General features: G+C 37.1%; 1 protein-coding gene across 4 annotated transcripts in view; it reads right to left on the bottom strand.

Annotated features, from left to right (window-relative positions):
- The window catches only part of SEMA5A (semaphorin 5A), a 314285-nt gene that overhangs the window by 235840 nt on the left and 52559 nt on the right, over positions 1-25886 (bottom strand). The window contains exon 1 of one of the 4 annotated variants that reach the window (XM_058024755.1): positions 15317-15394. The exons of the other annotated variants lie outside the window; for them this stretch is intronic. The gene's annotated coding sequence lies outside the window, so the exon portion shown is untranslated. Of the gene's footprint in view, positions 1-15316; positions 15395-25886 lie in introns of those variants that run through there. 4 annotated transcript variants of the gene reach the window in all.

Raw genomic sequence — 25886 nt, 5'->3', positions numbered from 1 at the left:
CAGACACCTGGGAGCTTGCCCAGGCACCCAGGATCTTCACACAACACCTAATGACAACCCCTGCTCACCTCACAAGACAAAAAAGGATACTGAGTGGGATAAGAACATGCCCGCTCCACATCATTTCACCAGCCAGACTTGGCTTTTACTCCACAAAGCTGACAACCTGAGTTGAGGAAGCTGCTCCAAGTGACTGTGGATGATGTCAGTGAGGTTAAAGTAGAAGTGTTAGGGACACCAGGTAGATGGGGCTTTTCCAGACTTCAGTGTTCTCACCATCTATGCACAGGAGAACTGAACATATATGAAGTAAACTTCACTTACTAATTAAAATACCACTGAACACATTCTTTGCTTTTGTTGATATCTGACAAAGAAAATCTTGTCAAAACTGAAAAGGTACCAAAACTGAGAAAAGGAGAGGAAAACAAGAGTAAGAATAAAAGGATAAAAATATTTTCCTTCCTCTTATCCTCCTCCAAAACATGCCTGCATTATGCAAATATATCTTACTTTCAGGATTCAGTAAAGGATGAATGGTTGCAATCCACTACCTTGTGTTCCTTCTACAAATACTAACATTTCTCTTTATGATGTATGTTAGCAAATATTACTACTTCTCTTTCTCTCTTCATGCTGAAGAGGTCCTTGCATAAGGAAAAATAGCTCATTAAATCCAGCTAATTTTCTTGACTAAAGAATGCACATAGAAAGATGGCAATTATTGAGCAGAATCTAGGCATAAGAAACATGACAGAAATAGCAATAGTCCTCTTATAAATCTGCATTTTGTTTACATGCTTTCCAAATCACAATACTGGGCAGAATAAAACCAAAATAAAATAAACGTAGGGATTTTTAGGAGCAAGGAAAGCAGAACAAATTAAAAATCAAAAACATCTTTGAACATGCCCCAGCCACCTCTGCTTGAGACCACAGAACCAGCCCATACAAACGCATCCCAAACAGACAGACACCTGCAAACAGACACTGCAAAGCAGAAGCTCAGTGTACAGAGCGCTGCGTCTGCTCCTGCATCACGTGCAGGTCTGAGAAACTTCCAGGTCTGACACATGTGTTTCCTGGTTCATCTCAGAAATTACATCCAATCAAAACAGGAGCAGTACCTGGATTCTCTTAAGTTCCAGCTTTGTTCTCACCTTGCTGAGCACAAGCTCCCGGGCATTAACAACTGTGGACATCTGCACACACACACAGAGGCACATGCAAACCTCATGAACAGTACATGTGACTCATCCTGACTTTGTCAGGCTGACTTCACAGGCATGATAAAGTCAAAATAACCAGAACAGACTCCTTTAGGCCAAAACAGAAGAAATGCAGAGACTGGAGCGCCAGGACAGGAATCATATTGCTAGCAGGAAAGCACAGACCAGAATATGTGAAGTCACCAGTCAGCCAGAGTTCTCTGGATGAGTGTTACAAAACAGAATGACATAACATTTATCTGGTTTTGCAGGGATTTGACTAATAATAACTCACTTAAAGCCACTGAACTTGCCCTGCTACTTGTTTTAACTCCACTGAGGTCAAAGTGACTAGACCTGTTAATGTTCATTTAGCCTTTTAACCAACCACCACAGATTTATAGTCCAAGAGCAGCAGCACTTAATTCTTCCAAAAACCCCACCATGATCCCAAAACAGTCATTTTTAAAGTATAGTACATTATAAAGACTTCTGACAGAACAAACAGTACTACCTTGTTTAAAATGGTAGAGATGGAGAAAAACAGTAATAAAAGAGAAATTATTGTGGTCTTGCTCCCACTAATGTTTTTCATGAAGACTTCAAAGAGCAGGGAAAACATGGCCTTTATCCAACTTGCTTCAAATTACACAACTGAGTAATTTTATTCAAAATAAATCACTTCTGATACAACTCTAATCTCCTTGAGTTTGACAGCAAAACTTCTGAAAATCTTTATTCTTGAGTGTGATGCCATTTATCCTTGGGCTTCTCTGTCTTTTACTGAAGTCTATAGTGCTCTGTTGCCACTGGTATTTGCTGCTTCATGTCTTCAAACTTTTACATGTTTTTTCTGAACCTGAATTTCACTGGTTTGATGATCCAGGCAGACTTTCCAGGATACTGACAAGAATAACACTTTTTAGTACCATTCAGCCAAAGAGTGTTAGTACTGAGGACATAAAAGGCCAGGAGTGTCATGACCAGAGAAATCAACTTCATAATGCAAGTCAAAGAAAACAATTACTGAACACTGTAGCATATGTATACAAAATTTGTTTCTGTGTGTACTCTACATGACTCAGATAAAAAAAAATAAATGTTTCTAGCACTTTTGGGTGTCTTTAAGATGAAACTCAATAGATGTATTGCGTTTGGTTTGGAGTTTTTTTGTTCATTTTGGTTTGGTTTTGTGTGTTTGTGCGCACATGCATTTTAATATTGCAGAAGGATACCATGCAATAGTCTTCTTAAGAAATCTCCTTTCTTCCCCAATATGCAACACCATACAGCTTCTACCTCTTCTACCATTTTCACCTGTAAGATAAATAGTCTCCAGCATCCACCCACCCAGACAGGAGCACAACTGTTCTTGGAATAAAACGTCATTCCTTTTCTGGAATTCTTCCAAGTAATTTCATGTCTTAACTGATTCTCTGATTTAAGTGACATGCTGGTAGCTGATGTTAGCATGTAAATCTTAAATTTCATTGATCATCATGTGTTCCAAAATCTATAAAGATTTGCAAAAAAACATCAAAACTGAATTCTGTGTAATCTGTAGTCTGCATGAAACAGCTGCTTTCTTTCTTTCATTAACCAGTACATGGCTCCTTTATTTTCCAAAAGCAGCAAGTAAGCTAAGAAAGGTAAAACCAAAACTATGGGTATCATGGAAGATCAGTCCTTAGTAAATGCATCTTTAAATATATAACCATAAAAATAATGTTTACTCTGACCTTTGGCAAAAGCCAGTGAACCTTTTCATTTCAATTTTAAAAAATTCAAATAAAGCTTAGATGACAGACACCTAGAGAAAAAAATAGTTCAAGCCCCAGGGAAGTCCTAGATTTTATTTACTATTCTGAAATACATTTGCTGTACTGCAGGATACCAGTTGATATGTTTTCTGTAGCATAATTAATTCAGGGACATCTGGTTGGTAGCAGACCAAGGATGAAGCTTGGGGTTATGAGACCTGGATTACAGTTCTCACTCAGGAAATGATTTGTGGTATATTTTTGAGAACCTTGATCTGACCCCATCTCACCATTATAAAATGTGAAGACATCTTTTAATATAACCCATGTTCTTTAAATAAATACAAGTTTTTATACATCTCAGTGAACTGCACTGGAAACTCGGCAGCTCCAATTAAGACTGAACTCCTGAGGATAGCGACAATTACAGGAAACCTTTATGGCTGTGTTCTCTCAGTCAGAGAGCCCAGCTGCCTTTTGGAAAAATAGGACTGCACAGATTCATGTAGGTACTGCAGATGCCAAATAACAACAAAAAGGCTACTCCTGAATATTGCAGCTGCTGATAATGTTCACTGCCTAACAATGCAGAAAGTATTACACTCACTATTGCTCATAGCATGCACTGCTACACAGAAAGAAAAAAATAAAGCAGTGGTATGTAGTCTGGGAGAATCCAAGATGATAGTCTGAAGAGGAAAATCCAACTCAGTGCATATAGCCTGAGGTTATTGGAAAAGTGTCTGCTAATACGCAGCAGACTCCCATAATTGTGCAGCTGAAGTAATAATATCCCAACAAAATGCAATTACAATGCACAGTGTTTAAAAACTTTGCCAGTTTTTACACGCCAGTTTATTCCAAAAGCTGGCTTATCCACTTTGTCAGTCTAAGTGTTCCAAAATTATTTAAAGAAATCATATCCACTCCATTTTAAGTACAGGAGATCATATTAAATCCTGGGTAAGTCTATAAATTTTATTCGTTATGTATCAGGGAAGAAATTGACTTGTAATCTACTTTTCCAAATGGGGGGAGACTTCTTAAACCTTGTGGGAAGGGGGGCTGGGGTGGGAGGGGAGCGTGCATGTACATTGGTTGGTACAACTCATCAACAAAGTTTATACCATTTAGGCTCCCAGCCCAAATGTACTGAAATCATTTATGATACAAGAGAGAGAAGTAGCAACAGTTTCTTTGTCTACAGTGCTTTCTTATTCTGTGCTATTTTTTTTTCTGCTTTGATTGTTCTCCTTCAGTGATGGATGCATTCCCTTCTTCCATCTCAGCATGCATGAGAGAAAGACAAAACTTAACATATCCATCACTGGAGCCAGAACACACAGCACACTCCATCTGGTACGATAAATCCCAAAGTGATAGATGCTCCCTGCTTCCCCCAGCAAGATTCTTAGCTCTTCTACTCTCTCCAGCATGAAGTTGAATGCTGTGGGGTTTAGGGTTCATTTTTTTTAGGTGACTGTAGAGATAGCAAAAATATGGTTGTTGTGATGTGGACATATTCCAAGCCTCGTCTAAAATGCTCTTACCCAGGGCCAAATGTTTTCCCCATCAGCAATGAAAACATGCAATGCTTTCTTCTAGCAGCCTATCCCTCCCTTTGCCACCCAACATGCAGGCAAGCTCCCATCTCATCTCCCTGGCTGCTCACCGCGCTGAAGCAATCACAAATGCCTCAGGCTAAGCAAATAGAAAGAGGTAAACACTTCAGTCCTGGGCACCATCCCAGGGAGGACACACACAATTTCCAGGCTCCTCAACAGATTTTTTTCCTTGTGTTTGGTACTAACAAGATTAAGGAAGAAGAGTTTTAATATACGAGCAGGATCCCTGTCAAGACTGTGATTACAATGCCTAGCTCATCATAAGCCATCGCTGAAAGCAAACACCTTCCATGCTTTGCTGTGCACTAGGATTAAAACAGCAGAACTTCCCAGCACTGTGCCCACAGTGAACTTCCTTTCAGAGCTCTCCTTCCTCCTGTATCTCCAATCCAGAGAATTTATACTTATTTTCAATTAACTTATTACATCCACACTAAGTAGAGCATGAAGTACAGGATTCTGCATTCACCTCAGGCAGCTGAGAAAGAACACCTGGATCTGATGTTGGTTACTGTATTTCAAGTTTGTTTGAGATTCCATTTTCATACAAAAATATAACACAAAAGACAGCAGGAGATTTTGGTAGCTGGAGCTGGGGTTCATCTGGAGTTTTGGTACTCAAGCTTTGGGAGAACTTGTGCAGGAGAGTAAACAGAGGCACAGGCACATTGTCCTGAGGCACGTTTATTAAAATGCAGTGTTAACTTCAGTATCAGGTATGGGCTCTCATTATCTTTGACAACTCACCAAGCAACACTTAAAATTCTGATGTTGATTCACAATGCAATTGCATGAATCAGTAATACACATACAACTAACTGCAGTAAACTCACCAAAAACCAGGAAACTCCTATTTGAAACACCATTAGGAATGTCCAAGAATCTGAATTGTGAAACAAAGATTTTGCTTACTAGTACAGAGTAGTAGGATGCATGTCCTATTTAAATTTATCTGCAAGGATTTGTATGCTTCCATTGTTCCTGATCTCTTGTAATTATATATGAAGAAAGATATTTTTTAGAACACCTGCATCAGAGCAAGCCACTAAAATTTTCCTAGAATGACTACAGGAAATAAATAGTACAAACAAGCAGAAGAAACATCAAAGACACACCCAAACTTCATATGGAAATCATCATTTTAAGACTGGTACTCCCTCCAGAAATACCAACAATGCTGCTGGAAAAGCTGCCATATTCCAAAGTTCTCATCATCTTTCAAAGGTAAGATAACTTGAAACAATGCAACAAAGCAAAGAGAAGCTGCACCGCAGATAAATTTGTGAGATAATCACACTTAGTCTAAGAAAACCTTCAAACTCTTCCACAGACTAAATACATATAGCTGGTGCCCAGGCTGCAATTGGCAGGGCTTTTACCCACAACTTATTTTCTCACTTTCTACCCCAAGGTCTGAATTTCTCCAAAACAAATTAATTTGGCTCTCACATTACATCGTGCTGGAGGCAGTATTGATACACAAAGATCACAAATGAAAATTAGACCACACAGAAGGGTGTACTACACTTTCCCATATAAACACAATGTTAAAATGGGATTTTAACAGTATAACATTGAAGTAATAGGACTTTAAAAAAGACATAACATTTTGAAAAAAAAATTGTATTACCTTACCATCACCACAGATGAGACAAAATTGAACAAAAATGTGTAAGCATGTGGGAGACATTCTGCTATCATGACACCACACAGTCAGTGCTGGCCCAGAAGTGCACATCATTTTGCAAACCAGGAGGCCCCTCTGGTTCTCTCACTCAGAAACTCTGAGCAATAGTAAAGGCTCCAGTTAAACAAAACTCTAACTCAAAATTCTTTTTCCTTTTAGCCACAGGAAAAAGGACTTAATGCAAAGGGAACATTTCTTTTCAGATATGCAACCTTGACTTACTGAAACTGAGCATCCTAGCAGGGCACTCAGCAGATACTCTGGTAGAAGCTTCTTTGCCCTGCTCTGTCTTAATCAACTTAAAATTATGCAACTGTTTTAACTGGTCTGAGGACTACATTTTACTGCTAATAGAAGAGTCTTTTCTTCACCAAAATCAATCTATTAGGAAAAAAAATAAAAAAGCAATACCCGCCCCCCCCCCCCCCCCCCCCCTTCAGTTCGGGTAATTTCTCATACCCCTTCTCCTTTCTTGGTGGTGGAAAAAAACCTAAAAATCAGTTTATTGTTACCCTCCACTGCCAGTCAAAAAAAAAAGCTAAAAGATGCCTTTTGCTTTTGTTTGTGTCCACACACTTCTGTGCAAAGAGTTTTCTTCATATATTTCCTCTATTAAGATTCAAGTCATATTCTTAACTGTGTTACATCTGGAGAACTTGGTCTTTGAGAGATCAAATACACCTCCCCAGCTGCCCAAAATTAGGCACCAAATTCAGAAAAACATAATACTTTATACAGTTTTAACCTACATTACAGTCCCTCTCCATTATCCAAAAAATCCTCTTAAGGTCACAGTTCAGATGCAGCATTTGAAGAATATTTTCTCCACCCAGAAACAGATCTTTTGCACTGCTTTGTGTGCTACTACTGGGAAATACTGGGAAAAAATGAGGAAGGTTTTTCTATTTCCTTGTTGGAACATGCTGTTCCCCAGAACACCTATGGGCCTCGTACTTAATGGTTAAAGTCTCAAATTTTGTAGAGCAAATCAGACAGTCAAAGTGGTTGGGGATGCAGCACAGGGCAGCTCTCAAGGCAGAGACCAAGCATCAGGGAAAAATAAAAGATGAGCGCTCTGCTTTTACTTTATTATGCACATCTTGTTATGGCAAGCTGGTGATATGCAGCTGTTAGAATGCAGCTTATAGGCACAAATCACAAAGCAGTACCAACCCTCCTGTAGCTCAGTAATTCCTCCTATCCACTGAAGGGCAGCACAGAAAAATACTAAGAACGAAAGACTCCAATAAGCATTTCCTGATAAACCAGTTTTAGGTTACAGACTGCCTTCCTATTTCACAAAGTATAAGGATCACCTACTTTTTCATCAGGTAGTCAAGAAAATACCTCATTTTTATATATAGAGCACTAGTGGGAAAGAAATGGATTGTCTGAAAACACAAAAGCAGAGTCCACTTGAGAGGCAAGAATTAAGGCAGAGAAGACAGGGAAATCACAATTCAGTAACTGAAGGAAATCAAAACTAATACTGAAATGGAAAGGATAAGAGAAGTCATCAAGTGGGAGGTTAATAAACTCAGCACCAAGAATCTCTTTCTTGTTTAGACATTCTTACATGCTTAAAACTGCCACAGGAGGCAGGGCTATTTGCCATTTCCTAAAAATGTCCCAATTCATGACCCATTTCTGCATATCTTGAAACATCTGTAAGTCAAAAAAGTCACTACAGAAAATAGTTATGGATGGGTAGCCTATGTGCAGTATGGTTTCCTTTTTTTTTTTTTTCATTTTTAGGTACAGTAGAATTTACTTCAAATTGTAACATTATTATTGTAAGATTTATCACCGGGACTGCTGATTTTTTCTCAGGTTCTGAGCTTGGCTTGTGGTTTGCATGTTAAAACCGGTTTTCTAAATAAAAGTTAAAATTAATAAGGGGAAGCTCAAGAAGAAAATTATAGTTATCATAATATCTTCCCTATATCCTGTTCAGTGACACTTTTAGAAATGTCAAAGTCTTTTGATAGCAATATGGCAAAATTAGCAAAGCTTATTTTCAAGGCATCTTATCAGTACAATGGGATGCAACATCAATAAAAGCTGCTCAGAGCACTTAAGTTCCGACTTCCCAAACTGCAGAGTGGAAATCTTGTGAGGAGACCTGTCTAAAACCTTGCTAGTTAACCACCTAGTCCTGCTAACTGTGTGTACTGTATACTGCACAGGAACACAATTTCTTCAGGTATTTTCTCCCATTCTGCATTAGTTTTCCGTCAAGGAAATTTTGCTCTTTTACTTGCCTCTGTGTAAAAGAGTCAAAGGTAGAAAAATTGGAAAAAGTCAGAAAAAAACCCTAAGTTTAGCACCCCCTTTTTAGGATGTACTCTACTAAAATTGCCTCAGAAGAACCACCTTCATTTGCAACAGCATAACCAAGGGGAGTAGCTTTTACTTTCTTTCAATTTGTTTTTACAGACATACTACTTGTGACGTGTGATCTACCTCCTTGGGGAAAAAAGATTCCCTAAAGATGCCAGAGATATCCCCTTAATGGCAAAGGAATGGGGAGAGTTGGAGAGTAGCAACCGTGGTAGAAATTTCATGCAGATTGCTGTAAGCACTCCCACTGGTCTCCACAAAACACCAAATAAACAGGACTGGAAGTGATTCAGTTCCAGTTTCGGCCTTTGAATACCTATAAATATTCCCAAAGGACTAATGAGGAGTAGTCCATCTCATAAGAAATACTGACAGTGCAGGATGAAGCTCACCCTTAAAATACTGAGAGAGCTAGTGAGGGAATTAAATTTTTAATGGATCCAACATTTCCAATAATTTCATCCTACAGCAGAAGAGCATTCATCTGCTCTGCCTTTCTTCCTGGACATGCCTATTTTAAATCAACTGTATCACAAAATGGTTCTCTTTATATATATAACAAAATGCAATAAGATCCTCTGAAACAAATTAGTCTTGAGACATGAAAGGAGAACTATCACACAACACCTCTGGATGGATTTGACAGCTTGCTCAGTTCAGAAAAGTTACATCATTTCAATTGCTTCTCCAGCCCTCAAAATGGGTTCCAGACTTATATCAAGATATGGTTAAACTCTTGTTTGCAAGGCAATAATTATAACTGATCCTCAAGAAAAGTGACCAAGATGCAAAATTCTTTATATTTACTGAATACTGGATGTCCTTCCACCTCCACAGAACTAATACTTCTGCTCAAAGACATACTGCAGCATTGATTCTCTTTTGGTATTAACTGCAGGCTTTGGTCTACTAGAACTTCAGACATGTGGTAAAAGCAGCAAATGGCCGACACTTCGAAGTTTTTCAGAGTTTTATTGCCTTATGTTAATTATCTAATTTTACAATGTAATTCTTCATTACTTATCTTGAGTTATCCCGTTAGGTTCTCATTTCAAAGAGCAACAAAAACAAAGTAGTCTCATGGAGTTCTCAAACACTTTTCTGAATAGCGAAGTTGGTGAAATTATACTTCAAACAGCACTGCAATTCCTCTGAAATTCTTTTTAAATACATCATCTGCCATATTTTGAAAGAGTTTTCTCTGGCACACACTTAAATTAAAACCTAATTTAAAATGCTAGTACCTCACTCTGCAGATGACAAGCTTTGAGTGCCCTCGTGGTTTTTCATTAAAAGAAACCAAATAACTTAGTCCTACAAAACAGCTCTAAGAAATTCTACATCATGGATTATTAAACTGAACAAAAGGAGAAATATGTTTAAAATACAACAAATATGAAACTTGATAAAAATCATCCCTTAATCCAATCAAGCATCTATTTTAAATAAACCATTTTTTTTTACTAAACTCTCACTAAAGTCTTAAGAAAACCTAGTCACGTCCAGCTACAAAAAGGAGACAATATTTACAATTATTTCTATGGATGTCAGGTTCCCTTTTTTGTTGCCCTGTACTTCCCTTTCCTAGAACATCAACTTTAATACTAAGGAGCAGATAAGCAAAAGAAAGCACAAGCAAAACCATCACCACCAATCCTAAACACAAGAGATAACCATTTAATTGTACTTGTGCATGCTTGAACAGGTAATCTACACTTAAACAGAAGAAATTTGTAGGTACTATTTCCAACTTCATCTCCCATCACCCTTAAAATTGAAGTATTCTTAAAACACACATGTACATATATAAAATACACAGCAATAACAGAATCACTTATCATGGTCATCCAAATCATTACAAATCTTTAAATATTTTATTATAAAGCAGTGGGGAAAAGTCAGCTGCTAGAAAATTGCCTTGACTTTTATCCCTAGTCACGAGCATCACATATAGTTTAGTTGTGAACTCTCACTAAGAAACATTTTTCATTTAAAAATAAAATGCTGTAGCATACATATAAAAGAAAGGCAACAGCAGAAGTCCCAAGGCAATATTTTAGAAAACCTCAGTTTTCTAATATCCAGGCATACACACACTGCAGTTTCTTTTTGGCTTCTAAAATAGAATAGATCTCCAGAGACACTAGTTCATCCTCATCTAGGATGCTACCAGGATACTGAAGTTCAGAATCTGAGATGCGTTCAGAGTCAAGGAACAAAGTCACTCCACAAGACAACTGCCTTCTGTTCCTGTACTGGGCAAATTAGAGTCCCTTCCTCGTGAAGAACTGAACACTATGAACTCTTCAATGAAAACTGCTGTCAATAAAGAGTACACATTCAGAGAAAAGTGGAAAAATATGAAAGTCACAGCCATGATTCAGAGCAATCTGGAAACTGAAGATAAAAATGGAGGGACAACAGAAACAACAACAGCCAACCATGTTCAGGGACCACGTTCAAGGTGTTAACCAGAATAGAGAACAGTTTATTTTAATTGCAAGAAGCAAATACTGCAAAAAAGAGGCCACTATCTTTGTACCAAGCACTAAAAAAAAAAAAACCAAAACAAACAGAAAAAACACTCCTCCAAAAATAACCCCAAAATTAAGCCTGTAAGAATGATAATCGATTAATCACATCACCATCAGGATGTTTAAAGTACTTCACTTGCAAAGTAGCAGTCACCAATCACAATTGACTGAGATCTGAGTACAAAAACACTGATGCCACCAAACCCATGAAAAAACAATGGCCTAAGGACAAGGACCACTGTATGCTCTGTGTTTGATCTGTTATTTTCCCAGCTAGTAGTCCTCAGACTGCAAATGCAGTGCAAAAATGCCATGCTGAACACAAGGAAAAACACCAGCAATTACTCCTTTGCACTCTCTTTTGCAGAAGGCCTGATCATTAGTTGCAACTCCCTCAGCTTCCAGATACATGATGGTGGGACAGAATCTTCATCTCTGATGTGCCCGAAATGCTTTTCTTACTCTCAAAGCCTGTTTAGAATAAACCTTGTTGGACTTGATGAACCTTGGTTTTAAATCAGTTGCAGCTGTTGGCATACTACACAGAGGCTATAGAAGAAGCTGCTCTTTTCCTGACATGAACACAAGCTTTCCAAGATGGATTTTGAAAAAGTTAAACTCTCCAGCAAAATGGCTGGAAAGAGCAACTGTTTAATGGTTTAAAACTTTTTCTAAGCACTGGTCACAGTCATCAATAGTCCATCACTTCACCAGCTGAAACAGGACCAGCAGAAGGGTACTTGAAGCAAAACACAACTTCACAACTTACTTCCTGTTAAAAAGGTAAAACTGAAAAAAAGGGAGGGGAAATAAAACATTTAGCAAAAATTACTGGAGCTTGTCTCCTCCTAAGTATACGAAGAAGAACAATTTGTGACAGTTGGGTATCTAGAAATACTCAGAGTGCTTGTCCAAACATTGCCAGTGTCCTCTTCCTCTCTGCCAGACTTCCCATGAACTGAGAGAGCTCTGAGGCCTCCAAAAGGTTAGAGGGAACAAGGGAACCTAAGGTCAAAAACAAGCTTAAACTGACCCAGCTGTAATAACAAAAGCACACAGGCTTACAACTCAATTTTTTACTCTAAAAACACCCCACTGGTTTAAAAAGCTCTATCATTTTCTTCGTACAGATTATATAAACAGAATTCCTGGCTTACACAATTTTTATGTTTGCTTCTTGCATACAACAGTAGAAAAGGCTTTAAAAAGCAAAGTGAAAAAGGTGCATAAATGTGAATACTCCTAAATGACAAAAGCCTATAGCTGAATCCACACTGAAAACATAGAAAAGTTTATCTAGCCATGTTTTGTGAAACAATTACTTTATTACCTTGTAGGAAAATTCCCAAAGAAATAAAACAATTTCCCAGAGGACTGTGAGTGCTGAAGACATAATTGTCTAAATGCACTAGAATTCTTTAAACTTTCAAAATATTTTGTAAGCCTGGGGGTTTTTCCAAGGGGCAAGGATGTTCCTCTTTCAGAATGCAGTAGCGAGTAACTTCTTACCTCAGCAGTGTCTTTTCTAAAGCACCCTCTCCCCTCTCATCTCCACTACATTTACACAGCAGGTGAGCAAAAAGTGCAACATGTGCTTTTCACAAATAAGGCAGTTGCCAAAGCCACTTGATAGTTTGATGTGCTGGAGGCTTTTGCAGATTACAGTCATGACAGACATCAGGGTCAGCAACATTGCATGCAGGCAATTCTCTCATGCTGAAATACTCAAAGCACTGAAGGCCTTTTATCTAATGTACACACATTTTCTAAAGCCTGATCCTTGATATCCATGCCAAATATGCTTGAGAGGTGAAATGCAAAGTGAAATTATCATACCATCTTTCACAGCTGAGAAATGCAGCTGTGGCCTGTTCTTACACATTCAGGTACATGACTGTAAACAAGCATTTTCCTAGCACATCTTTTCCCCAAACCTACTGCCAGTTTTACCTCCAACCTGCCTTTTCAACCAGCCCCTGCTGCTAATTTATCACCAGGCCTTCCTCCCACTCCATCTCTCTTCAGAGAAGCTGCACATCAGCATCTGTTTTTGCTCTACTCTAAACTCTAATTTGCTGATGCCTTATTTGCTGATGCCTTAAAACAGACTTGCAAGAGCACAGTTGTTCACAACATAAGACAGATTTGTTTCACTTTTCCTGAGTACTCCCTTCAATTCACCATCCATCGTTTTAAGGTAGAAAGGTAGAAACATTTTGCCTTGTCCCAGGCTTCCTCTATGGTTGACAGAGCAGTTCTCATTACAGCTCTCCATTATTAAACATCTCCCTTTTTTCCTCTGCTTGAGGGCACAAACGTGACAGAGACCAATTCTTATGATAATTACCACAAAGTAAAATATTAAATAATAAAATATTCTTCATAAAAATCTGCATTAATATTTATAGTGAGCATGCCCATGCAGAAAATAAATTGTTTCCATGGATATATGTCAATGCAATTGAGTGCAAGGTGAGAAATCCATTAAGTGTAAGTAACCCAATGCAAGCAATATATGTCAGAAGGGAAATCACAGGAAAACAGCAGACTGGCTTCAGTCACCATCAGAAGTGTGGAACCCAGGAAATACTGGTAATCTATTTTATTTGTTTATGTTAAAAGATAAGATCTTTAAGGAGATACAGTCGTGTAAGATGAAAAGGTTCACTTTTCATGAAAGCAGAACACCATAAATACATGGTTGGATTGTGGATGAAAAGATGTATAATATAAATAAAACTTAAGCTGCACATGGCAAGAAAACACAACAATAAAATCATCAGAATAAAAAGAAGTATCGTGCTTTACACACTTGCCAGACCCTGCCTTCCTACATTAAAATTCCTAGTAAATTAGTCCAAATCCTTAAAAGAGGAAAAACAACAACAAGCGAGAGATTCTTCATATAAAGACTATCATTCTTTTTTCAATTTAAATCCAAAATCCCTTTAAGCAAGAAATGAGACTTATTATTTCCTATTTATTCTACTGTTACACCACAATGATTAAAGAAAGTCTCAACAACAATGAAGATGAAGTGGTTTCATATTAATTAAGTACTCATTAGAGAGAGACAACTTCATCCCTATCTCAATGAAAAGCATTCTACAACATCACAAGAACATCAGAAAGAAAAGCAACTCTGTATTCAGTGCTAAGCATTTAAGTCATTTTACTGATTTCAAGAAGCTCAGTAAAATATTCTATTTAATGTAGCTGATTTATATTAGGAAAAGACATGGTCATCCTGTGAAACTGGAGTCACACTGAGCAGTACAACAGGCCTGTGCAATTAAAAATGACCAGCTGTAATTCAGAAATAAGCAATACCTCAGAGAGAATGACCTCCTATAAACCACAGACATTTAACTGTTACAGTTCATAAACTAATAAATTATGTGTCTGGGTGGGTCACAGAGGATCACCCTTAAGAGAAGGTAAAAAAGAAAAGACAGAGGCTGAGACCTGGCTGCTGTGGAAGGAATGGCACCAAGGAAGACTGGATGGATGGCAGCTGCTCTGGACACTCAGGTGCCCAGCTTTAACAATGCCACCAGGCCAGGCACATCCAAAAGGACACATCAAAAAAGCCAGACAACACAACTTCTCTGTGTACCTTAGAGCAAAGAAACAAAACAATACTACAAGGCTTGGAGATTTATAAGACTGTCTCCAGGAAATAATTTTTTACATAAAAATATGATCTGATATCTCTGTACAACACTACTTTTTTTGTCTAAAGAGGAAACAAAGGACTTGCATATTTCCTTCCTCTTTATCTTTCTCCTCAAGAACCAAGTAAGCAATGTAAAAGTCTAACCAGCTCACTGCTTATCTTCACTAGAATTTATCTTACAACTCTGTTTCTGTAGTACTTTTTTCCTACATAAAACACTGTCTACTCGCTTGCTGTATATGTGTTATATAGTAAAAATATTTACATACAAAACATTGACAGCTACACAAAAAAAAATCAAAAATATTAAAATAAAATAAACCACTTTAATTTATCAAAATAAATGTTCTTCCCTGCCATAAAGCAACTCAAAGAAATATAAATGTTACATATTTATTAAAAGTGCATGTAGGAGAAGACAGCTCACAATATTTCCAGTTTCAATGGGATTTTTCTATTTAAAAAGACAGCAACTTCATGACTTACCATTTTAGTGCTTTTAAGCTGAGATAGAGCTGCACAAATTTCCTCTGTGCCTTCTAAAACAGTGCAACCATCTACCACGAAAAGCCACAGATGGCTTGCTACTCTAAGTGTACAGCAGGTGAAAACAAATGCCACATCAGGGCTGCTTCTCTGCACAGTAACAGAGTTTTCAGTGTGATGGCTGCTTTAAAGGTTACAAAAAAAGATATTACTCAGTTATCTCTAACTTGCATTTTCTATGCATTGAACTCACCCAGCTTCAGTAAAAAAGTGTTCTGCTCATCACTTATGCATTTGAAGTGTTTTTCCTTTATAAAGCTGGCATTCTGTCAGCTTAGAGATTGCCTGCTAAACTGCCCATCTTGGCTTGCATTATGAAAAACAGGAACAGGCACGCTTTTATGAGGCACACAGCCAAAAATGAGTAATACCTAACAATTTATATAATTACAGAAAACACAAATTTGCTGAGATGCATTTAATATGAAAACTAAACTTGTTTCTATTTCCATTTTTAAAAATCTGTCTCACTGTAAGTAACTACATACCTATAGTATTTGATTTTATGAAACTAGCTCAGCATCTAGTATTTTCTAATAGAAAGAGCATTCCATAGCTAACTCAGGGCAAGTACAATGTATTCTTAATTATCTTTATGCAAGTATTTTTTTAAAAATATGCATAAAGCAACTGATACTGGGGGTAAAAAGAAGTAAATGTTGTTTAGTATTTATCATCACCATGCAACTGAAAGAGTATCTACAGAAATTTTCTCCTCATTGAGAAGTTCTTTTAAAACACAAGGCTTCACTATTTTTCCCTTAACATTTAGCACTAAACAGTGAATATTTACTTAATACTTATAAAATTCAAAGCAATGTTATCAACCATTAATATATTCTTCATTAAATATCTGCAGCAGTATCAGCCTGTTAATACAACTACCTGCCAGTCAAAACAAACTTCCAGTTCTTCTAACAGTAATAGGAGACTTGAGAAATGCAAAGAGCTGTGAAATAATACAACCATCTTCATATAAGTCTGCAATACCACATCACATCAACACAACACCAGATTCTAGAAAACTGTGCTCCTGTGGTATGAGTAAAACCAGGGAAAGAACTAGCCCTGCAAAAAGGCAACTTCCAAAGCCCACATACTGTTTGTGGGAAAGACAAGATCAGTAATTCCTCATATAGCAAATCACACCCTCTCATTTCCATCACCAGCAGTATTGATAAAGCAGCTCACTGTCATTTTTATCTTCCCAAATAATAACAACCAAAGTACATTTTCTTTTTTAGGGGTTAAGGGGGGGTTTCTTACTCTTCACATTAACAAAACATGAAGGATTCGGAATTTATTATGACCACAGAAATTTCATCTTGGACAACACAAATTTAACTTCAGACTAAAACTTCTCAAGAGTGCCTTGGAAACTAACATTTATTTACATTTCAAATTTATCTGTGATGCATGTGCAATGACCTTACTGGGTTCTGCATCAATATTATCTAGACTTATTCTAGACCCACACACAAATTATTCCAACTTGACTATCTTGGTTATCTCATAGCTTTTTCCCCGCATCCTCTTTTCTTTTTTTCTAATTTTCATTTTTTAAATTATTTTTATTGAGACTAAAGCTCATAAAACCATTCCTTGTTTAATTTTTCTCCAGTTTCATATATTGAACAGATCACAGATACTTTAGGAATCTAAAAGGCTTCACTTTTTTGCTAAGTTCTAATTCCTCAGTCATAAGATTTCTGTCATCTTGCATCCCCTGCACCTCCAACATCTTGAACTCCTAAAACACCACAGCAGACTCTGGACAAATGCGGCTCACCTTGTGTTCACATCTCCTGACATCCCTGCAGTGCAACAATTTTACACACCAAGCCTACACCCACACAATGGACAGGCTCATACCCTTCTGAGTACACATACAGTGCTTTTTGCCTCATTTTAGTCTAGACGGGAACAAACTCTTCTATAGAACAAAATAAAATCCAGTCAGCTCCAGCTGTTCAAAAATTCACTGTAAACATAACACCACTTCCGACTTTGCATTGAAAAGCAAGGATAAAAATCAAAGGACAAGAGATTACACTGGTCCCATTGTTTCTTATCTTCCAAACTTCTATATTAAACTCCATGTTTTTATGATAATCAGCTTTACAGCATTATTCCTCTTGAGTCAACTGGTTTACTGCCATGAAAACACTGCATAATTAGCCTAAAATGTACAAGCCACAAGTCCCTGTAATTGGACTCTACTATCTTATCCCCTCTATATCAGAGCAAACATCTCTCTTTCATGCAGCTACTTCAGTAAAACATAGATATAAGCAGTATAACCAACACGTGTGATTGAGGAAGAAGCAAGTACAACCCAAAAAATGCACGTACAGACCATCAACCGCATTCTTTTGAAGCTGGAAATCAAGAAGGAGGGATGGAAGAAGCAATTACCACAGAGTAGTAATGAACCATTTTCATTTGTCTCATGATTTCCAGCTGAAAAATTTGGGGAAGTGCCAAAGCATTCAGGATGTACTAACAACACCCTGTATTAGGCCTAAACACATTCAGCTGCATATTTGCTCCTGACTAAAGCTGGTGTCAGAGTATCCAAAACACATCTTTAACAATGGAACGGGTTACTCGTTTGTAAAATAACAAGGTTAAAAATCACCATTCCCAAACTCTTTTTTTTACTTTAAAAAAAAAATATGTAATAGTCACTATGCGTCAATACCTAAAACCCTGATGAGAATGTAAAAAAAATAAGTTAATCAGCCAATTATTAAATATAGATGTTCATATTTTCACTTTTTGCATTTAGGAAGCAGTTGCTCACCAAAAAAAAAAAAAAAAAAAAAAAAAAAAAAAAAAAAAAAAAAAGCAAATTTTAAAAAGAGAAAAAAATACCACTAAATGGATTTACTCAAAACAGCTTTCACCTACCTAAAATGAATTAGGGAAGTTACAAATACAGGTTTCACTTTTATATTTAGAATAGCTAGACCAGCAACTCACAGGAAGACACAAAGTTTGACACAATCCATGTTGAGATGCAGTTCCTGGTGGGGTCACAGTTCAAGCAGGGACAGCAGAGCACATGCCAACACCTGAACTACTGCCAGTATACTGAAATAGAAGCTCTGACTAAATACCTCATCCAGTTTTGACCAGAGTAAAACTCAGCAACCACACTGGTTTTGGAAGTCAAACATCATCACTTGCTTAAGAAAAAAAAAAAAAAGTAGTATTTTAAAACCACTTAATCCAAGTTAGTATTTGAAGCTTCAAATTAGATTTTAGCTCTTAACTGGCAGGTATCTCTAATCTCCAGGTTTCTCTTTCCAAATTTCTCAGTGTTCTTAAATACAAAAGATTTTAGAAGTCTTGATAGTTCCAGCAAAAATCCAAACACTTCCAAAAAAAACCCCAAACCTATGCTGGCTTGGCATCAGACTCGATCCAATCAATTTTTCCAAAGTCTAGAGCACTAGAAAATACACTCCAAATGGTTATACTTACAGATAGCTTGTGTCCAGCAGAATAGCAGCAAAAGCATTTGCACATCACTGAACTAAGTTAATAGATTTGTTTTGCATTCAGTACCCTTAGTCAGCAGTACTCTAATCAGAAGGGGGCACATACATGTACAGAAAAAACAAAGAAGTCCAAAGCTAACAAGAAGAAATCAGAGGGAAAGATTAAAAGTGAGATATGGCTTGCTTTTGTTAAAATGCAAGAGAAAAAAACAAGTTCATTTTACTGACATTGTTATGTCTGTAGGCAGCAGATATGGTCTCTCTCTTGTGGGGTCCTCAGCAGCACAAGCTGCAAGGACACCTGGGGAGAAAAGGGAGAAAAGGAAGAAAAGGAAACTTTCTGGGTAGGCAGAGAGGCCATTGATTTAGACAGCATCTACAGCCTGGCACAAATGTCCTTCATTACTTCCTACTAACCGAGAATGAAATATTAAAAGATTCCTTTGGCATATCCTTTGATATAGTCAGTAAAACAGTGAGTGCAAATGTGCCTACACTCACATAAACTCATTCAAACGAGGCACATGAGGCAGATTTTTGCATTAACTCCATTTCATATGCATGAAAACAATCAGCCTTCAAGCACTGAAAAACTGCTCTTTAAAGTGTAGGTCAATAGCATTAATGTGATTTGTCAGATACTGAGAGGAGGGAGGTGAGCAAGGGATAGAAAAGTCTTTTTCCCATTTTATCAGAAAAAAAAATACTTCCCACAGCAAAACATACGCTAAGGTGTCCTACCTGGACTGTCTCACAGGAGCAGCTGGGAGGGCATGGCCAAGTGTCAGCTGAACAAGTACAGTTAATAAACAACTGTGTGATGCACCCAATGATTCTGTGGCAAGTTACTGGTCACAGAAAGGAAATTCTCACTTAAAGTTCTGACTCTGACTTGTCAAAGGGCTACGCAGAAATAGGGGAAGTGACCAGACCAGCTATTAGTAGAATTTTGATATAGCTAAAAAAACTCATTTTAAAATACTGAACAAAATTCAGTGCAAAATATCTTCCTGGCTTTATAAACCTTCTCTTCCTGCACAAACATGTGGCTAATAACATAAGAAACTTCTGGTTGTATTATTATATGGGGAAAAAAATTATACTATGTGTTTAATGGTGGGCAAATAAACACCATGAAGTAAAAATATAGATAATATAATAAATACATAGCCAAATTTTTGTCTGATAATAAGTATGTTTATTAGGATTTTTCCCCAAAATGTAAAGCCAAACATTAAAAAATGGAGATTTAAATCCTTATCAGCTGCAGAGCCAATTACAAAGATGACAGATCATGATGTTTACAGGGCAAATATGGACAGGCAGCATGCCATTTTCCATTGTTTGAATTCAAGGCTTTCAGACTGAGATGTCTCAGTGGCATTGCTGCTATGACTAATCCACTGTGTCAATTAGTTCATTCTCACTATTTGTTTCAAGAAAGTTGCAACAAACGTTGGGGCTTTTTTTTGGTTGTTGGGGGGGGGGGTTTAGTTGGTTTGGGGTTTTTTTATTTGTTTGTTTTGTTTTATTGTTTTGGGGTTTTTTCCTATTCTAGGTGCCATCTCAGCCCTGAATATTTTGCTGTTGCTCAGGAGAGGTATGTTCCTTCAGACAATAACCTTGATGTAAAAGCACAGTAATGTAAATATTGGTGCACATTCCTCTCTCTCTCTCTCTGTCTACAGGTTTGATCCACAATCATCCTCATGATGATAAAGTCTATTCCACAGGGAGTTCAAAAGAGTTTCTACACATGGACCACCAGGATGTGACTTGAAAAAAGTTCACAAATGTGACCTTGAAGTTTTCCTCTTACCTTTTATGTCACGACTACAACATCTTGGAGCAGAACTGCGAAAAACTCAAATTCCTGATAACAACAACCTAGAAATTACTTTTTCAGGTAGATGTATTCTTGTAATAGCCAAAATCTTAAAACTAAAACCACTGAAACAATATCCATTGCAAGAGTTTAAAACACTTGTAGAGTGCTGCATTCTAATGGCTCCATCCCAAAGGCACAGGCAGATCACCCAGCAAATCAACTGCTATGATTACAGTGGTCTTCTAACGCAAAATCCAACCCCTTATTTTAAAGAAACATTAGTTTCAGTCACTAGGTTTCTTTATGATATGAAAAGGTTTTAAGACCTCATTGTACAAGAAACTAAATATGCAAAAAACCACTTATCTTCGCACTATCAAAAAAATAACCAAAGCCAGGTAGCAACCAAAGAATGTATTTAGCAAGGAACTACTAGTATTTTAAAAAGAATATAGCATGCCCTACCTTTGTCTCTTTCTCTGTACACATACTTTTCAATTTCTTCCAGTAGCAAAACACATATCACAAAACCATAAATATTAAACTGAAAATGCAAAAGATGTATCAAGTCATTAAACTGCACCTCTGGATTCCCTGAGAGCCACTGCAATATTTTTCTAATGTCGAACATTTCTGATTAGATTGGCTCATGCATGAGAACTTCATAAAAGTCTGTGCAAAAGCTAACTATCCTCATAAAAGCCAAGAAAACAACTCCCTTCATTGCACTGAATAAAATACTGTTTTTAACCTGACTAAATTTTTGTGACAAAACCTGACCTGATTCTTAATGTAAACAATAGACTTCTTGTACCAGCTTATTACTGAAACAGTTTAAAACGGTAAGTAATTCCAAGTATTTATTTCTGAAAAGACTACTTAGTTGTTATTATTATAAATAAACTTAGGCCATTGGTAAAAACAAAATATTAGAGACCAGTCCCAGTTTTTCCTCCACACACCAGTCTACTGTTTCTTGAGCATAACAATTTGAGAGGGCAGGCACCATCTTTTTTCCCCCCTGGGTCTTTCACCTAGCAACAAGAAATAGAGAAAAAAAGTAATAGTTTGTAGGGACTGCATGAAAAATGCAAATGCACAAATCTGCCTTAGGAACTCTAATCTAATTCATTGCTTCTACTTTAATCTCTAAGTATTTATTCAGACTCCAATACCCTCTTCATGGCAACAGTATTATCACATAAACATACAAAAGAAAAGAATGGAAAAGAACAAATGTGACCAAGTGACTTTATGCCTCCCAGCCTTCAGATATTTTCTGACTCCACATCCTCAAAGTGACTCTATGGTATATTCACTTTTTCAATGACCCCAAGAAGCTGCACTGGCAGCTAACAGACTACCAGAATGCTGAAGCACTATTATACTCTTTCCTCTCAAAGACAACCCCAAATTCAGCTTAGAAGCTACAGTGACATCCAAAATTTAAACAGCCAGCAGCTAAGGGAATTCCAAATTCTCTGCACAAATGGGTTCCAGCATCAATGCTATTGTCCCTAAGCAGCTGGCAAATGCCCCACAGGGTCAGGCCAAAGGTGTGTCTGGTGCTGCATCTCCAAGAGCAGTTAGAGATGAGCCTCAGGAACACCACAGGTTTGCCAATTTCTGCAGCTCTTGAACTAGAGATGCTGAATGGCAATATTTCTGATGCCTCCTTACAGAGTTGTTGCCTGTGAATTAGACAGACTTCCTTTCTGACCTGATCTGTCATCCTCAGCCTTCAGCACCTCACGCCACAGCAAGTGCCAGGAGTTCACTGCTGCCTGGATATCACTGCACTTCAAGTTTCTCTCTCTTCTTGTATTGCAGGAATTAACAAATGACAGTTCCCAAATGCCATACTGTGATTTCCCAAAACTCAGCTGTCTTCCCCACACACAGTCTGTTCCTCTCCATCATGAAGAGTTCACGGCTTTATTCCTTCCTCTTACTCTATTTATCCATCTCCTAGTGACTACTCATCCATCCCTACTCTCAAGTAAAGGTTCGAGAAAAGGGAAAAGGCTCAGTCATTTGTTGCAATGTAACCCACTTGGAAAAGCTTCAAAAGGAAAAAAAAATTGAACATCTGATATGACAAAAGCGCACTTCTCCACCACCTCACTTACACCTGACGTGATGGACAAAAGCTAACATTTGAAACAAAAAGGTCTAAGCAACACTAGTTTGGATACACACAGGGTAATATCATCCACTAGTAGTCAATAACATGAAACATTTTTCTGGTTTTAAAATAATTTTTCTTTCATTAGTTTTCAGAGATACACCCACATTTTCATACACATTCATAATGGCCATCTGATACAGTTAACTAGATGATTACCTATCTCATTTCTGTAGTTAGAAACACTTAGTGATGGTTTTCTGTTTCAGAATGAAACAGATACAAAGAAACAGGATTAAACTTAATTTACAAGATTTTTAGTGCCTTGCTAAGGTCAGAGCCTATTTCATCTTTTTTTTCTGGGCACTTGCTCAGAACCATTCCATACTACATTGAAGCACTTCTTTGTGCCCACCTCTGTTCATATATGGGAATATTATTTACCATTACAAAATCATATAATACTCAAATTCCTCATCCTTTTTCACAGCAAAGGTGCTAAATAAATGCATTATGCTTCTCTTTCTTTGACTCCTACTGACAACAAAAGGTTCTCAAAAAATATTTCCTCTTTCTTGTTTCCCCTATCCCAAAACATACTTCATAATCTATTTTATGAACAGAATTACATATATTTCATCAGGCACCAAAAAAACAATCAAAACAAGCTGAAATTCAGATGCTGTTTTTCAGTCCTTTCTCTTATGATCAACACCATTTTAGCAAGTGAACAAGTACAGTGAGATACAAGTCAGCAAAAGAAGTCGTCATAGCAGTTTACCACTGATTGGAAAAATATTAATAGCCTCAGGCAAATCAGTCATTAGCTCTTACTGATTTGGAGGGTGATATGGCATTAATAATTCAATAAAAAACATATTGAGTAATAAAAGCTTAGGGTTATTTATTTAATCAATTAGATCATTTTTGGCAGCATCCCTGCTTTTGAATAAATCATGCACGTTCTTCAATTAATCATGAGAATTGAAAACTACAAATCTGCAGTCTCTATCTCCCAGTCGAAGAGATACATTGCTTAAGAAGCCCAAAAGATTGAGGGAGAAAATAAGAATAATTTACATTCTCTGTGGACAAAGAGAGTTGGCACTGGAAGATGTGCTAATTAGCAAAGCTTGGCTACTGATGCTTAACGATCTGTTCCTCATGCACCACTTCCCAATCCACTGAGAGACAGGTACAAATTGCACCTATAAAAAGTTATAATCCATTAGCATGCATATGAGGTGCATCTTGTTACCACTAATGTTCAACAGTCCCCTCTAATCTATGAGAGTGGCAGAAAGATGCAAATGTTTAACTAGAACACTATACTGAATTATCATGCATGTCATTTATTAACAGCTTTATTCAGAAACCTCACTGTGACAAACCATTACCCCCTGGCAGTCTAAAGTCAAGGGCCAGGGGTGTTCAGTGTTTTGAATGCGGCAATTTCGGTGTTTCTACCGGGAATCAGTGCATTTTTCACAGTTCATATAAACTCTTAATTCTCTACTATAAATTCTAAATACTGTCCAATTCTAAATACTGTCCAAAATCCCTGTTTGGGGTCTCTTTTTCACCAAGCCAAACTCTCCAGAGTGCACCCTCAACTGGAGTTACAACCTGAACGCTCAATTTAATATCTTCTAGATATAGTATCAGATACATCTTGAGATTCAGATTGGCTCTGCTTTTCCAGACAAAAAACCAAAATTAGCCATTACAAATCTAGCAATCTGCTTCTATCTGATAACTAAAGGGTCCTCAGCAAATGGATGAAAGAAAAATATAAAAGATGACCATCCCTTCTACAACTCATAATGAAGTTGTGTTCTTACAATTGAGTCTTCTGACATTTAAACTGGGATTTCATACAAAAAAACAGAAGGTGATGTTTATTTACTTTTAGTGTTAGTCATCCCAGAAGTAATGCTTAACAAGTTGAAAAACAATCTTTATAATGATTATTTTCAAAAGAAAATTTCACCTTCATTAAACAGACTAAGAAGTGTCAAACTTGCTTTTGAGAGAAATCAATGAATGCTAAACTCAATGTAGATCTTCTATACAGACCTGAAAAACAAGAGTAAACAAAAAGAAATAAGACCCCCACAAGAAAAAACACTGAAGATATCTACATTGTTTTCCTCCAATTTTTTTCAGAATAAACTAAAATTAGACCAAAAATCTATTTTTTGTTATTTTAATCCTGTAAGATTCCTAATTCTGGTTCAGGAGATGGGGCATTAAGTCCATTTTAACTGTCAGTACTTCATTTCTCTAGCATTCTGGGGCCTTAAAAGGTTTAGGCCAGATTTTTTTGTTCTTTTTAAGTAAACATTAAGTACTTCAACACTGTCACCTTCTACATTAGCACTTTCAATAAGGTATGCTTATATCACGTCCATACCTAATCACCTATCCACACATCCCAGTTTTCTGAGGGGAAACATCTGAGCAACTAGCATGAACAGGGGACATTTTGGTCTCTGCAACTGAAAACATCCAAACTTCTAGACATCTACTTCTATATGCAAAGGGAAAGAAATGCATACCCAACTTAATGAATACCTCATTAAAAAAAAAAAAATCTTCCTATTTAAAATTAATCTGTTTTTCTCATTAACTATTCAATTAGCCCTCAGTGCAAAATTTGGTGTTACTTCAGACAACCAACAGTTGTGAGCTTCGGTTGGCTTTTTGGTTTTTTTAATTAATCCTCTGTGCAAGAGGAGGCAGGAAATGCTTCAAATCTCAAACGTATAGAAGAAGGACTTGGTACTTTTTGAAACTGCATCTCAGAGCAAGAGACCCATACATATTCTACACCCAAAATTTCTCTTCTCTAATAAGGATTTTAGAAGATAGAGAGTGTGTGAGCTCTGAGCAATGAGTATGAAAAAAATGAACAGATTCATATCAGTAAACCCAGAGCAGGAGCACAACACACCTGCAATTCCACCACCCTGACATGTCAGCAGAGGCCTGAAATGTAGCAAACATTTAACAAGTCACAGAAATAATATTCCTATTGTTACTTATTGTTCAGGC

This window comes from Melospiza georgiana, chromosome 1 (assembly GCF_028018845.1).
Source record: "Melospiza georgiana isolate bMelGeo1 chromosome 1, bMelGeo1.pri, whole genome shotgun sequence".
Taxonomy (NCBI): Eukaryota; Metazoa; Chordata; class Aves; order Passeriformes; family Passerellidae; genus Melospiza; species Melospiza georgiana.
This window is presented reverse-complemented; position numbering and strand designations above follow the sequence as displayed.